The following is a 14,451-nucleotide window of genomic DNA, read 5'->3' on the forward strand; positions in this document are numbered from 1 at the left end:
TCTTTCCTTCCTTTGAGGATAAAACTTCCTTCAGAAAATCACTCTGGGAGATGAAGAGTTAATATTTAAAAATTTCCAGGCAACTTTGGAGAGCAAGGTTCTATTCTAAGTGTGAGGGATTCCTATTATAAGAAATCCTGTAGATTGACAAAACTAAATGGCCTCTACATCATATAACCATAATCCTCTTCAGTGTACCAAAGTCCAAAAATAAAGACCAGATGTCTTCAAATTGCTGATGTTTATTGAGCTGGTTTCACTCACTCACAGCTAAACCAAGCTTTCCCTGGGCACAAAGCTAAGGATTTCCGTCATTGTATTATTGGTTTTTTGCCACAATATTCCTGTTCACGTATAGGGGCACCCTTTTGGCCTCCTTGGGTCTGGAATGGAGTTTTCTACTCCTTAGAGGATGTGTCTGTGGAAGCTCAGTTGAAACATGTTAAGTGCCTGTGCCTTTCTGACAGTCTCTTCTGGCTGGGAAGAGCCCATTTCTCATTAGCAGCTGGTCAGAACAGTGAGGACTCCACCAGTGACTTGTCCACGGCTTTGTGTAGGCTAGCTGGGAGGTAGCTCCCCCACCTCCTGCCAACCCACTCACTCTCTTTTTCTCATAAGTTTCCAAACAGTATTATTAATGCTAAAACGTTTCCTGGTTTTTATTCTGATATGTGTTTGCCCTATTAGATCACAAGCTTCTCAGCCATGAGAACTGTTTTATAATTCCATGTCATTCTCTCCGTCAATTCGCATAGACCATATATTGATGTCTGTACATCACGAGATATTAGTGAAGAGTATGTTGACTAATTCTTAAAAGGGAGAAACAAAAGAAAAAGTGAATTGCGACAATGGATTGCAGACCAAAGACAAATAGGTGTGTGCTTACAGATACGTGTGTACATGTTCATCTGTATATTTACTCATTCCATAAATATGTATTGAGCACCTAATATGCTCCAGGTATTAGGCATGGGGATACAGAACAGAACAAGAAAAATAAAGCCTTTCCTCCCTGAAAACCTCCTTAGGATCTTCTTTCAATACAATTTGCCAGATCCTTGAGTGTCATGTTGTTTGTGTGTTTGTAGGGTTTATGCCATGGCTGAAAAGGGATAGTGTGTTTGGATATGTGTCATATAAAGAAAAAACACATGTGCCCTCTAAAAATATCCTTGCTTTGGGTTCAGAGTACAGAAAAATAGAAAAGAGTATAAAATACTGATATGAACAGGAGACAGGGAAATATTGGGTAGAAGAAGGTGGTTCCCTGGCAAAAGCCCCACCCTCAAGCCTGGACACCCATGGTCCTAAATGGGAACAGGAATCCCTGTTTTCACACTCAAATGTTACCCTTTGGCCCACCACACCGCCCTATCCTGTATCCATACAAACCCCAAACCCTGGGCTCCAGGAGCAGACAAACAGAGGAACAGAAGAATGGCAGAATGACACGGCAGAGAAGGAGAGAAGAGAAGGAGTGTTTGAACATCAAGAAGAGTTCAGCTAGGGACAGTCAGAGAGGAGATTGGCCACTGGATGGCCAAACTCCAGGGGAAGATCATCTTCCCACTCCATCCCCTTTCCAGCTCCCTATCCATCCTGCTGAGAGCCACCTCTATCACCCAACAAAATCCCCACAATCACCATCCTTCAACTCTGTGCATGACCTGATTCTTTCTGGATGCCAGACAAGAACCCTGGTACCAAGAAAGTGCTAAACTGGTTGACACTTAAGCTGCCTGCAAACAGCAGAGCTAAAAGAGCACTGTAGCACATCCACTGGGCTTTGAGAGTCACAGGCACACACCCCTAGACACCACCCTGTTTCTGGAGCCCAAAAGTGCTTGCAGGCTCTTGCACCTGCTTGTCTGTGTGCTCCCCATCCCGTAAGGGCTTTGAGCAGTGGCAGCAGCCGAACGAACAAGCCACACCCCTGTTGCACGTCCTGTGAGGGAGGTCAGGGAATGCTCCCATTTCAATATCATTTAGAACCCAATAGTTTCCTTCCTGACATGTGACTTTTTTATCTTAAATCTGGAGGAAAATAGAGTACAATTTACATATACTAATGAGGACAGCCAAAACTTGCATACCACTGAATATTTTAGGCAATTCCAAACTAAGGGTTACCACAAAAACAGAAGCATTGATTTTAGGCCAAAGATTTTAGACAATAAGCATACTAATTTCCAACAAGTTGTTCATTTAAAAAAATAGAAATTGCTTCCTAATTTTAGTAGTAAAAATACCCATTTTAAGTTACTTTACTTTTTAAAACATGGAAAAGTATCTATACATGGGATCTAATTTCTCCCTTATTTCAACAAAGAAGTAGGTGGGAGAATAGAATATCTTCATGCCAGGTTAAGGATGGTTTGGGTTATGTACCACTTCCAGGTAGGATGAGACCACAGCTCATGTAAAATATTCCCGACCCTCTGCTCACCTAAGGCATTTTAGTCTCAATTCTAATTATATTATAATTTTAAATTTTAGTCCCAATTATAATTTGATATTTAACCTGAAGTACTCAGAGTTGAATTGATTCTACTTTTCAGTTCACAGCACACTGTCATTATCAGTCCCTGCAGAGTCTTTATTTTATTTGTTATTCTCTTTTTTTGCCTGATCCCACTTCCATTTCCCTCACTCTCTCTTTATGCTCCCCAACCCTAAAGACACCCACATTAATGGGTGTCTGATATCAAAATATAATCGGTATATATAGGGGGCAGTTTATTTTTGAAAAATAGTGGTATGGTATATTTTGTGTTTTGAGTTTACTTACATGATATGCTAGAGATTTCATGATTTCATTGTTTCTTACTATCTTTCATTCTTTGCTTCCATGCCTCCATCTCTCTCCCTCCACAATGCTACAGTAAAGATCCCTGCATATGCCCCCTTCTCTGTGTGAATTACTCTGGGTATGTACTCAGGCCTGGAGTTCCTGGATCACAAGGTGTACACCCATAAACATCACTTTTGCTAAATATTGCCAGATTATGCTCCAGAATGGTTACATTAATGCATACTTCACCAGCAGTGTGTAAGAGTTCTAGTATCCCCAGGTCCTCAGGAATATTTCTAAATTTTTCCATTGTGGTGGATATAAAATATTATTTTATATTTATTTTAATTTGCCTATGTCTTATTTATGAGTTTGAGTAAATTTTCATATACTTGTTAACCTTTCAGATCTCTCTTCTCTGATTTGTCTATTCCTATTCTTCAACCATTTCTATGGAGTTTGTCAAACTGTGTTGTTGAATTTTAACAATTCTTTTTCTAATCTAGATATCAGTTCCTTATTGTTGTTATGGTTCATGCAAAATATCTTCTCCCAGTCTGTTGTCAGTCTAATTAATTTGATCTATCATACTTTCATTGAAAAGAAATAATCTAATTTGATTGTAGTCAAATACATCACCCTGTTTTCCTCTTGAATTGTGCTTTGGTTGTCTTATTTAAGAAGACCTTCCTCACTCCAAACTCACAAAGATATTCCTTCCCATTAGTTTTATAGTTCCATTCACATTTAATCCTTCTGAAAGATTTTTAATGTCTTATAAGAATATGACAGTTTTTTTTCCAGATAGTGGCCTGATGTCCCTAATACCTGACATTAAATAATCTATTGACATATATATTTGTGATGTCACACCTATTATATGCCAGGTTTCCCAATAGACACGGGTCTGCCTCTAACTCTTTATTCTGTGACATGGATTTATTTCCCTATTCTTTTACATATATTACACAGTGTTTATTGCATGTATGTTTATAGTATGGTTCTACATCTGTCAGAGTGACTCTCCCTGTTTGCTCTTCTTTTCAAATTTGACTTAGTGGTTTATGGGCAATTGTTAATCCATATAAATTGTAGATTAAGCTCTAGGTCATTTCTTCAGTTTTGTGATCCTGAAAGACCACACGATCTTTTATTCCCCTTCCTCATCAGGGGCTATGTCTTTCTCCTAGCCTTTATGTCATTTCACCTTATATTGCAATTAACAGAAACCCAACTCAAAGCAACTTAAGTAAATAATAATAGTAATGCAGCAAGTACTCAAACAGCATCATCGGGGACTTTGTCTTTTCCTCCACATCTTGATTCTGCTTTCCTCTGGGTTGGCTTCCAGCTCACACAAAATTTCTCTAGGAGTCAGTCCCCAGATATATCTAACTTCCCTAGCAACCAAGCAAAAAGAAGCTGTTTCTTCCATAAAAGCTTCAACAGGGCTCCAGGAGGAGTTCTCATGCCCCATCCCTCCCTGTCCTGAAACATATGCATCCTGAAACAACTGATGTGACCAGAGTATGGAAGGCTCAGCATGGCCTGGCCTGTGTTATTTGCCTGCCCACCCCTGGATCAGCCCCATCTGACACACATAGACTAACAGTGAAGGAGTAATTCCACAGAGAAAATGCTATCACCAGAAAAGAGAACAGATGTAGAACAAGCAAAAGCTACAAAGATTAACTCTCCAATTGTGGCAATCCCTCGCACTTAGTTATTTACAATGCCTCCTACCAGAATATAAGTTCATCGAGGGCAGGCTATGTGGCTACTTACCTCTGAGGCCCCAGTTCCTAGTCAAGTGTTATTACATAATGGGCACTCAACAGATATCTATTACATATCTTCATCTGTATCCTTTGTGATATCCTTTATAATAAACCAGTAAACACATAAAAAGATATCTATTACATGTGATTAAGTGAATGAATAAAAGAATGCCAGAAGTAGCTGTTAGGGCTATGTGAAAAGAATAGGAAGCAGTAGCCAATGCATCAAACCTATTAAACTGGGATTTTAACAGGTAAGACATCAACCTCAGAAATGGAGTCAACATTCCTCTGTCACACGGATGTAAAACCTAAAACTTAATTCCACCACCCTTCCCAATGTCCTGACACCTTCTATAAAGGGAAGTTTAGTGGTTAAAAGTTTTAGAGTCTGACAGACCTGTTTTGCATCCTCACTCCACCACCTATTAGCTATAAGAACTTGGCCCATTTAACCATTTAGAGCCACACTTTCTTTGCTCAATGGGGACTAATACGTACTTTCTAGAGTTGTTATATTTTGAAAGGTAAGTACATAAAGATCGCAGTCCAATGTCTGTGTGGTACTGGGCTATAAGAAAATCACTGCTGTGACAGATATTTTTCAATCATCTACTATGTGTCAGGTGAGGTGCATGGCTCTGAAGAACCAAACTAGGTAAATTAGACATGATCTCTTCTCTCAAGTTGCCCATAGTCTTGCAGGAAAGAGAGAGAATTTGAAAAAGCAGTAACACTAAAATGTGGTAAGCATAGTATTAGGGAAGTACAGGGTGCTAGTAGACACAAACTGGACAACTTAATCTAGTCTATAATAATTAGGGAAGGCTTCCCAGAAGTTGATTCTTTTTATGAAACTGCAAAGATGAATAAGAATTAGCAAATGTAAGGGTGAGAATGTTTAAAAAGGAGACTATTTCAGGCAAGGGATTGGGTTGAGGATGTGTCATATTTGAGCAAGATCTTGGCAAATTTATAAAGAAAAGAAATTCTCAATGGTTCTCAATACATGTCATTTAATATTAGTATAACTATTACTATCATAATTACATTATTATTAATATCTGTTATCTCTTATGATACCCTGTAGAATAACCCTTTCTTCTCTCTTAAAAAATCTTTATTGATAGTCACACAAACATTTATTCCTTGATTTTCAAACTGGCAGAGTATGTTTTATTTAATTTTAAGGGATTCATCAAAGACCCTGGGCCACAGAGTTGAAGGATATGCACTCTAGATCTGGGAAGCATTTGGAAGAAATAAGTGAGGTTAACTATATATTCTGATTAAAAGAAATTGGAAAAATATTGAAGAGATGGAAGAATAAGGTGTGATTTTGCACTGTGGTGAGGAAATTGATACAGTCAACTTCACGAGAGCTTTCAATCAAAAGTAGACATTCCTGTGAAGAATATGGCAGCAGGAAAGGAGAAAGAAATAGAAACACAAGGAGTAGCTCTCCTGGTTTTGCTTTGTTTATTCACCTGGGAGGAGTGGTTGAAGCATAAAAAATTAAATCCATGGGCTTTTCATATTCAATGAGGTTATCACAAATTCATCATTGAAAATTAATTAAGCTTTGAGTACTTGTTTCTGGAAAATGTGATATGAATGGACCCTAGTCACCAACACTCTTCACCTTAGAGGTAGGCACCTGGGCTGTGACATAGTGAACCTCATCCCTGGTGTTGCCACCACAACCTGAGTGAATTCTTCTTCTCGGCAGTATGCAGCCATGATTGCATGGAAATACTATCTACAGAGTTTTTAAAGGCATATAGATGCCCAGACCCCAACCCCACTGAGTCAGACCTACTGAATCAGCATCTTTATGGGTGAAATCTGGATCCTCCAACACTGTTCCCTCTCTGCCTCTCCTGCTACACTTCTCCTGGGTCACTTCACTCCACCTAAGTGGGCCTCTTTGTTCTTTACATTAATTATCTATTGCTGTGTAACAAATTATCCCCTATTGGGGGAACCCACCCCCAATATTTCAGTGTAGGTTATTTCTATTTTCCCTAAGTGTCAGCCTGTCTGAGAAATAAAAAGAAAGAGTACAAAGAGAGGAATTTTACAGCTGGGCCACCGGGGATGACATCACATATCGGTAGGTCTGTGATGCCCACCTGAGCCGCAAAACCAGCAAGTTTTTTTTTTGTTGTTTTTTTTTTTAGAAGGAGTCTCGCTCTTTCACCCAGGCTGGAGTGCAGTGGCACGATCTCGGCTCACTGCAGGCTCTGCCCCCCGGGGGTTCACGCCATTCTCCTGCCTCAGCCTCCCGCGTAGCTGGGACTACTGGCGCCTGCTACCTCGCCCGGCTAATTTTTTGTATTTTCAGTAGAGACGGGGTTTCACCGTGTTAGCCAGGATGGTCTCGATCTCCTGACCTCGTGATCCGCCCGCCTCGGCCTCCCAAAGTGCTGGGATTACAGGCGTGAGCCACCGCACCCGGCCAAAACCAGCAAGTTTTTATTAAGGATTTCAAAAGGGGAGGGGGTGTATGAACAGGGAGTAGGTCACAAAGATCGCATGCTTCAAAAGGCAAAAAGAAGAACAAAGATCACATGCTTCTGAGGAAACAGGGCAAGGACAAAAGCAAAGATCACAAGGCAAAGGGCAAAATTAGAATTACTGATGAGGGTGTATGTGCAGCTGTGCACATAATGTCTTGATAAACATCTTAAACAACAGAAAACAGGGTTTGAGAGTAGAGAACTGGTCTGACCTCAAATTTACCAGGGCAGGATTTTTCCCCACCCTAGTAAGCCTGAGGGTACTGCAGGAGACCAGGGAGTATTTCAGTCCTTATCTCAACTGCATAGGACAGACACTCCCAGAGCAGCCATTTATAGACCTCCCCCAAGGAATGCAATTCTTTTCCTGGGGTCTTAATATTATATTCCTTGCTAGGAAAAGAATTTAGCAACATCTGTCCTACTTGGATGTCCATTTATAGGCTCTCTGCAAGAAGAAAAATATGGCTGTATTCTGCCCGACGCCACAGGCAGTCAGACCTTATGGCTGTCTTCCCTTGTTCACTAAAATCACTGTTATTCTGTTCTTTTTCAAGGTGCACTGATTTCATATTGTTCAAACACACATGTTTTACAATCAATTTGTACGGTTAGATACAATTATCACAGTGGTCCTGAGGTGACATGCATCCTCATCTTACAAAGATAACAGGATTAAGAGATTAAAATAAGACAGGCATAAGGAATTATAAGAGTATTTTTTGGGAAGTGATAAATGTCCATGAAATCTTCACAATTTATGCTCCTCTGCCATGGCTCCAGCCAGTCCCTCTGTTCAGGGCCCCTGATATCTTGCAACAATCCTCAAACTTAATGTCTTAAAACAAACAAAAAAATTATTTCCCACTTTCTGGAGGTGAGGTATCCAGACACTGCTTAGTTTGCATAGTGTCTGACCCATGATAGGTGCTCAATAATAGTCTGTTGAATGAAACAATTTGTGGCACTATCAGAATATTTTCTTGTAAAACCTTGAGCTCATTTGAAAATCGCTTTATAGAAAAACAAGCAGCCACTCCCAACTATATATACCCCTCCATCTGACAGCTGTATCTGTTCTCATCCCAAGTACAACTACTTCCCAGGAAAATTTTTACTTTAGTTTGTATGTGGCAATAAGGATTGTCTTAGGCTCCTCTGAAACAGACCCTGAAATGAAGGTTCATATGCAAGTAATTTATTAAGAAAGTGCTCCCAAGAGAAATTGGTAAGAAAATGAGGTAAGCAAGACAGGGAATCAGTAGTTGTCAAGCAACAGAGGGATCAGGAAAAGTCCCAGCCTTGACTTAATCCTGCAGGGAGCTCAGGAGCATAAGTCACAACCTCAAAGTTTGTTCCTCCTCAAGACTAGGAATCTGGGCTTTCAAGTCCCACAAAGTCACCTGTCGACTAAGAGGAATATAAGCTAAGCAGCTCTAGTAAGCCAAGGGTCATCCCCTGGAGGAGGTATGGGTCTGAGTCACTAGAAGCACACAGGCCACAAAGAACTGGTAGGAGGAATCTGAGATCTGAGAAGAGTATTGCTGGTCCATTAAAAAGACTGTAAGAAACAAGCCTCTGGCTTCCTTAAATCCAGCTATGAGTCCAATTTAGAACAAGACGGACTTGCCATTTAATTACATTTAATACTTACAAAAAAATTAAAAACCCTATGCAATAGTTACTACTATTATTCCTATCTTAACCTAATCAAGTAAGGGACTTGACCAAGATTATATACATTTAAGTGTTTGAGCCAGGATTCAAACTCTGGTTTATGCCTCAGTATCCATGCTTTGATTATTATTTTGTGATTTAAAATACGTTTATTTTTCTAATTTCACTAACGTGATGAAGAATATACAAGGTTCAACAAGTATCTACTGATAGAAAGGGGAAAGGTTGCCCAAGTGTTCTGACCTCCTCAGTGCTTCTAGCATTGTAGATAGTCAGTAAATATCAATTTATTACATGGAAAAGTAATTGTAATACAGGGGCTTGATTGATACAGCAGACCTTGAATATTTATAGGTTGGGTATACACAAATCTAATTTCCATCCCAAGATGCTGAATGGTAGGCATGATAAAGACTTTATTCTACTCTAGACTGGTCAATAAGATGTTTGCCATACGGAAAGAGCTTATGCTCAGTATAGGTGTGTATAAACCCAACTCTAAAAGCTTTTAGTTTTATTTCTCCTTTCAGGTGAATTCAAATGAATTTGCAGAATAATAGTTCCAGGGAAAGTGTTTAGGGTTTGAGAAAGGATGAAAATCTGTTTTCTCCAGGCATGATGGCAGAGAAGATATAGTCACATGCCTCATAATGATGCTTTGGTCAACTATGGACTGCAGAAAGCACAGAAGCCACATAAGATTAAAATGGAGCTGAAAAACCCCTACAATCTATCTAGTGATTTTGTAGGTGGAACACATTACCCTCAAGTTTGTGGCAATGCTGGTGTAAACAAACTTACTGTGCTGCCACTCATATAAAAGTATAACACATGCCATTATGTATAGTACATAATATCTGATATTGATAATAAAGGGCTAGGTTACTTGTTTATGTGTTTACTATACTATAGTTTTTATTGTTATTTTAGAATGTATTCCTTCTAATCACAAAAAAAGAAGGCTCAGACAGGTCTTTCAGGAGAAAGAAGAAGCCACTGTCATCATAGGAGATGACAGTTCCATGTGTGTTATTGCCCCTGAAGACCTTCCAGTAAGAACAAGACGTGGAGGTGGAAGACAGTGATATTAATGATCCTGACCCTGTGCAGGCCTAGGCTAATGTGTATGTTTCAGTCCATGTTTTTAACAAAAAAGTTTAAAATGTAAAAAAATGTTTAAATAGAAAAAAGCTTATGGAATAAGGATAGAAAGAAAATATTCTTGTACAGCTCTACAATGCGTTTATGTTTTAAGATAAGTGCTTTTACAAAAGAATTAAAAAGTTAAAAGAAATGTAAAAGTTTATAAAGCAAAAAAGTTACACTAAGCTAAGGTGAATTTACTATTGAAGAAAGAAAAATATTGTTAATAAATTTAGTGTAGCATAAGTGTACAACATTGATAAAGTCTACAGTAGTGTACAGTAGTAATGTTCTATGCCTTCACATTCACTCACCACTCACAGACTCACCAAGAGCAGCTTCCAGTCCTACAAGCTCCATTCATGGTAAGTATCCTATACAGGTGTACCATTTTTTATCTTTTATATTGTATTTTTACTGTACTTTTTCTACATTTAGAGATGCTTAGATGCACAAATACCATTGTTTTACAATTGCCTACAGTATTCAGCACAGTAACATGCTGTACAAGTTGGTAGTGTAGGAACAATAGGCTATACTGTATAGCTTAGTGTGTAGTAAGCTATACCGTCCAGGTTTGTGTACATTCACTCTATGATGTTTATACAACAAAATCGTCTAACAGCACATTTCTCAGAATATATCTCTATAGTTAAGCAAGCCATGACTGTTTTTGGGGATCACCAAATTCAGCTGAAAAGCCTCTTGCTACAGGCACAGATGCCCTCATCTGATCTCATTAATACAACTGTGATGCTGTATTGAGCAGACACTTGCCTGTCATACATGTTGCTTCTTGTTGAGTCACTGGGGCACACCTGGAGTCCTCAGATTACACACAGGCAAAAAATGTAGAGACCAGGTGGATGGGGTGAGGTGGTGATACCAATCAATAGGGATTTTAAAATCTTAAGTTCTAGGCTTTTTTGTTTGCTTGTTTTGGATGATGCTGATACGTTTGCAGTAAGCTAGCCACCCAACTTTATTATTTCTAGCAATACCTTTCCTAGGTGACTATTTTTTTTTGAGACAGGGTCTTGCTCTGTTGCCTAGATTGGAGTGCAGTGATGCCATGATGGCTCACTGCAGCCTAGATCTCTGGGGCTCAAGGGACTCTCCCACCTCAGCCTCTTGAGTAGCTGGGATTACAGGCACACACCACCACTCCTGGATGATGTTTTCATTTTTTATTTTTAGTAGAGACAAGTTCTCACTATGTTGCTCAGGCTGGTCTCAAACTCCTGTGCTCAAGCAATCCTCCTACTTCAGCCTCCCAAAGTACTGGGATTACAGGCATGAGCCACCATGCCCAGCCCTAGGTGACTCTTTAAGGTTGTAGTTTAAGTAATCAGATAACAGAATGAAACTAACCAGTCTGTAATTTTGTTTACCTTTTAATCAAATTATAATATATAGGCAAAAAGTGCACATAAGTGCACAGCTCAGTGAATTTTCACAAGTTGAACACACAAACTGAGCCTCTCTAATCACTACCCCAGGAGCCTCCCTTGTGCTCTTTTCTAGGAACCGTACCTCTCCCAAGAGTAAAAACCCTCCTGACTTCTAACACCATAGACTAGTTTAGCCTGTTTTTGGACTTTATATAAATGGGATCCTACAGTGTGAAATCTTTTGTGCTTGGCTTCTTTTGCTCAACATTGAGATTTATCCATGCCATTGTATTTAGCTGCAGATCCTTTATTCTAACTGCTCTATATTATTCCATTGTGTAAAAATGCCATAATTTGTTTATTGTTTCTACTATCAATGGTCATTTGTGTAGTTTCCGGGATTTGGCTATTACAAATAATGCTGTGAACATTCTTGCACACATCTTTTGGTGCCATTCTGTTGGGTACACACTCAGAAGTACAACTGTTGGGTCATAGTGTGGGCATGTATTCATGCCACAGTAGATATCACCAAACACTTCTGCAAGGTGGTATTTTCACTTGTAATTTTTGTCTGTGATTTTTCACCCTCTAACCTTGGTGTAATTAACATGGAACTTGTATGGAACTAACCAGTTAGAGACTATGCAACTGCAGCCCCCTTCTCCTAAGGACACAAGTCCTCCAAGAACATAAATTATCTAAAGTTCTCAAAAGTACCTTAACCCCGGGAGATGCTCTGCAAACATTATCTTTACCCCAGCAATGAAAAAAGGCAACCTGGGGATTTCATGTTGCTGGTTATACATACTCCCAGGATAAAATGGTTATAGCAATTGAAACTATTTTTTACTTTTGTTGAGAGAAGAATTTCACAAAGCCCAAAGCAATTATAAAGAAGCGTTTCCAAAAAAGATGGAGGTTGGATCAGAGTTCTTCTGCTTTACACACACACTACAGCTGAAGTCCCAGGTGGCCCATTAAAACAGAGATTGGCTGGTACCCTTTTCAATCCAAAGAAGCCATCCCAACAGTCTCCAGAGCGGGATATAAATCACGGCTGTGTGTAGCTTTGAAAAATCTGTCTTTTGTTGCTAATCTCTCTGTTCTGAAAGGGTGAGGGGATGTACAAAGGCATGCTACAATACTCTGCAAGTGAACAAACAAGTTCCAGACAATGGTTCCTGCCCTTGCCAAAGTTGTGGTTCAGTTTTTTTAATAAGCTCATTGGGATTTATTCTCATTACTGTGCTTTACTCATTAGCTCCTTGAAGTTACTGCTGGGTACCTCCGGGTGGAGGCCCAAAACCTCAGCATTCTTCTAACAGGCTCAAGACCACGGGAGGGAGGGGTGTCAAGGCTTCATGCACGGCCTCAGTAAGGTACCGCCTGCCTGGAACTTCTTCCTGAAGAGGAGAAGGAGGGCACTGAAGATGGGAACAAGCAGTCACACACAGGACATAACGGGGAAGGCTTCTGTGGCAGCCTAGAAAAGAGTTCCTCAGCCCGTGGGGTTTGATGACGCAGGAAGTGAGTCCCTCTCAAACATCTCCATTCCAGCTTTGGTTGGTCATAGTCCACTAACTACAGGGCTTCCAATGTAATTCCATGTAGGCAGTTTTACTAAGTTTCATCACAATAGTGTACTTGTAAGCCTTGTTCTGAAAGGAAGTTTATTCAAAGACAAGGAAAAGAAGAGAAATACTAAGTCCTTTATAAAGCAATGACACCAAATTGAAGCTTTATAAGAATATACTGCATTTAACATTTGTTTCTTCTCCCACTTCACCATGGTGACATTCTGCTGTGCTGATCATGCTATTATTATATTCCACTAGTGGAATCAGCCCCTTCCTTGGCTCCTCATGCCTTCCAAAACCAATTTAAACTACTTACTATCCCTGTCAAGGCCCTTCACCACACAGGTCCTGGCTAAATTTCCTCTCTTGTTCTAACTCCTCTCCTATGTAATTCTTATACCTGAATTAAGTATATTTTCATTCTGCCTCCTCTATCTCATGCATTTTATTCTACCATCCTGGTTTGTTGGAAGAACAAATTGTCCATTCCCTAAATGTCACCTGCCTATCCCCACAAAATTTCCATCCCTCCTCATGACTCTGACCTTTCAGAATATCTATTCGAATTCCTGTCCTGATCCCCAGGAGAAAAAGGACCACTTATTGCGTGTCATCATGGAAAGAGGGTGGGGAATTCTCCTCAAAACTTTGATGTTGCAGAAACATATGCTGTGCACACCAAGAAGAATCTGGAAAGACTAGTCATAACTGTACAACGCGATCTTCCTCAAAGCTTTTTCTAACTTGTTTCCTCACTTGTCAACACATCATGGCTGAAAGATATGGGAGGTCATTTATTATTACTCATGTATGTGACCGAAAAGACGAACAAGTTAAGTAACCTGGTCAGCTAGCCAATGGGAAAATTAGAGCTCATGATATTGATACTTCTGAATTAAACTCTTTATTTTCAACAAATATTCTTTAAGGCAGGTTGAGATTTTTATGCATTTTTTTACACTTAGATAAGTCATAAGGTATGGTATCAGACATTGTAATATGCAATTTACAAAAACTTCCAGAAAAAAATATTAGCTATTGATCCTCACAACAACCCGTGGAGGAGGTGGGGCAACAATGGTAGGTCTATTTTGTGGAGGAGGAGATGAGACAATGTTAAGTGGATTGTGCTTGGCTTCTGCCTCCTAGTTAGTGTTTTTTCCACTATATTATACTTTCTTAGAAAACTTGAGAAGCATGAAAAGGCCTTCCTACGCATGTACACTTCTTTAATAAACTTCCTGTAACAGCTAAATATTATGCATTATAAACTCAATCCTTCAAATTTAAGTATTATGTTCCCATATGTAAAATATAAAGCCATAATTTTGAACATTTGTTCTAGCATAGCTCACTGTCACCTTTGGTAGCAGGAAACAAGGAACATAGCAGTTCAGAAATAAATTGCCTGAGGTTCCAAACGCGATGTTTGTTGAAACACCAGTGAAAAAATTCTTGAAGAACAGGGTATGTGTCCTGTCTTCATGACTTGCTATTTTGTGACCTTGGGCAAATTACCTTTAAACAATAGTTTCCTGTCAGTACAGGAGAGATGGTAATAGTACCAAA

This window comes from Nomascus leucogenys, chromosome 12 (assembly GCF_006542625.1).
Source record: "Nomascus leucogenys isolate Asia chromosome 12, Asia_NLE_v1, whole genome shotgun sequence".
Lineage (NCBI taxonomy): Eukaryota > Metazoa > Chordata > Mammalia > Primates > Hylobatidae > Nomascus > Nomascus leucogenys.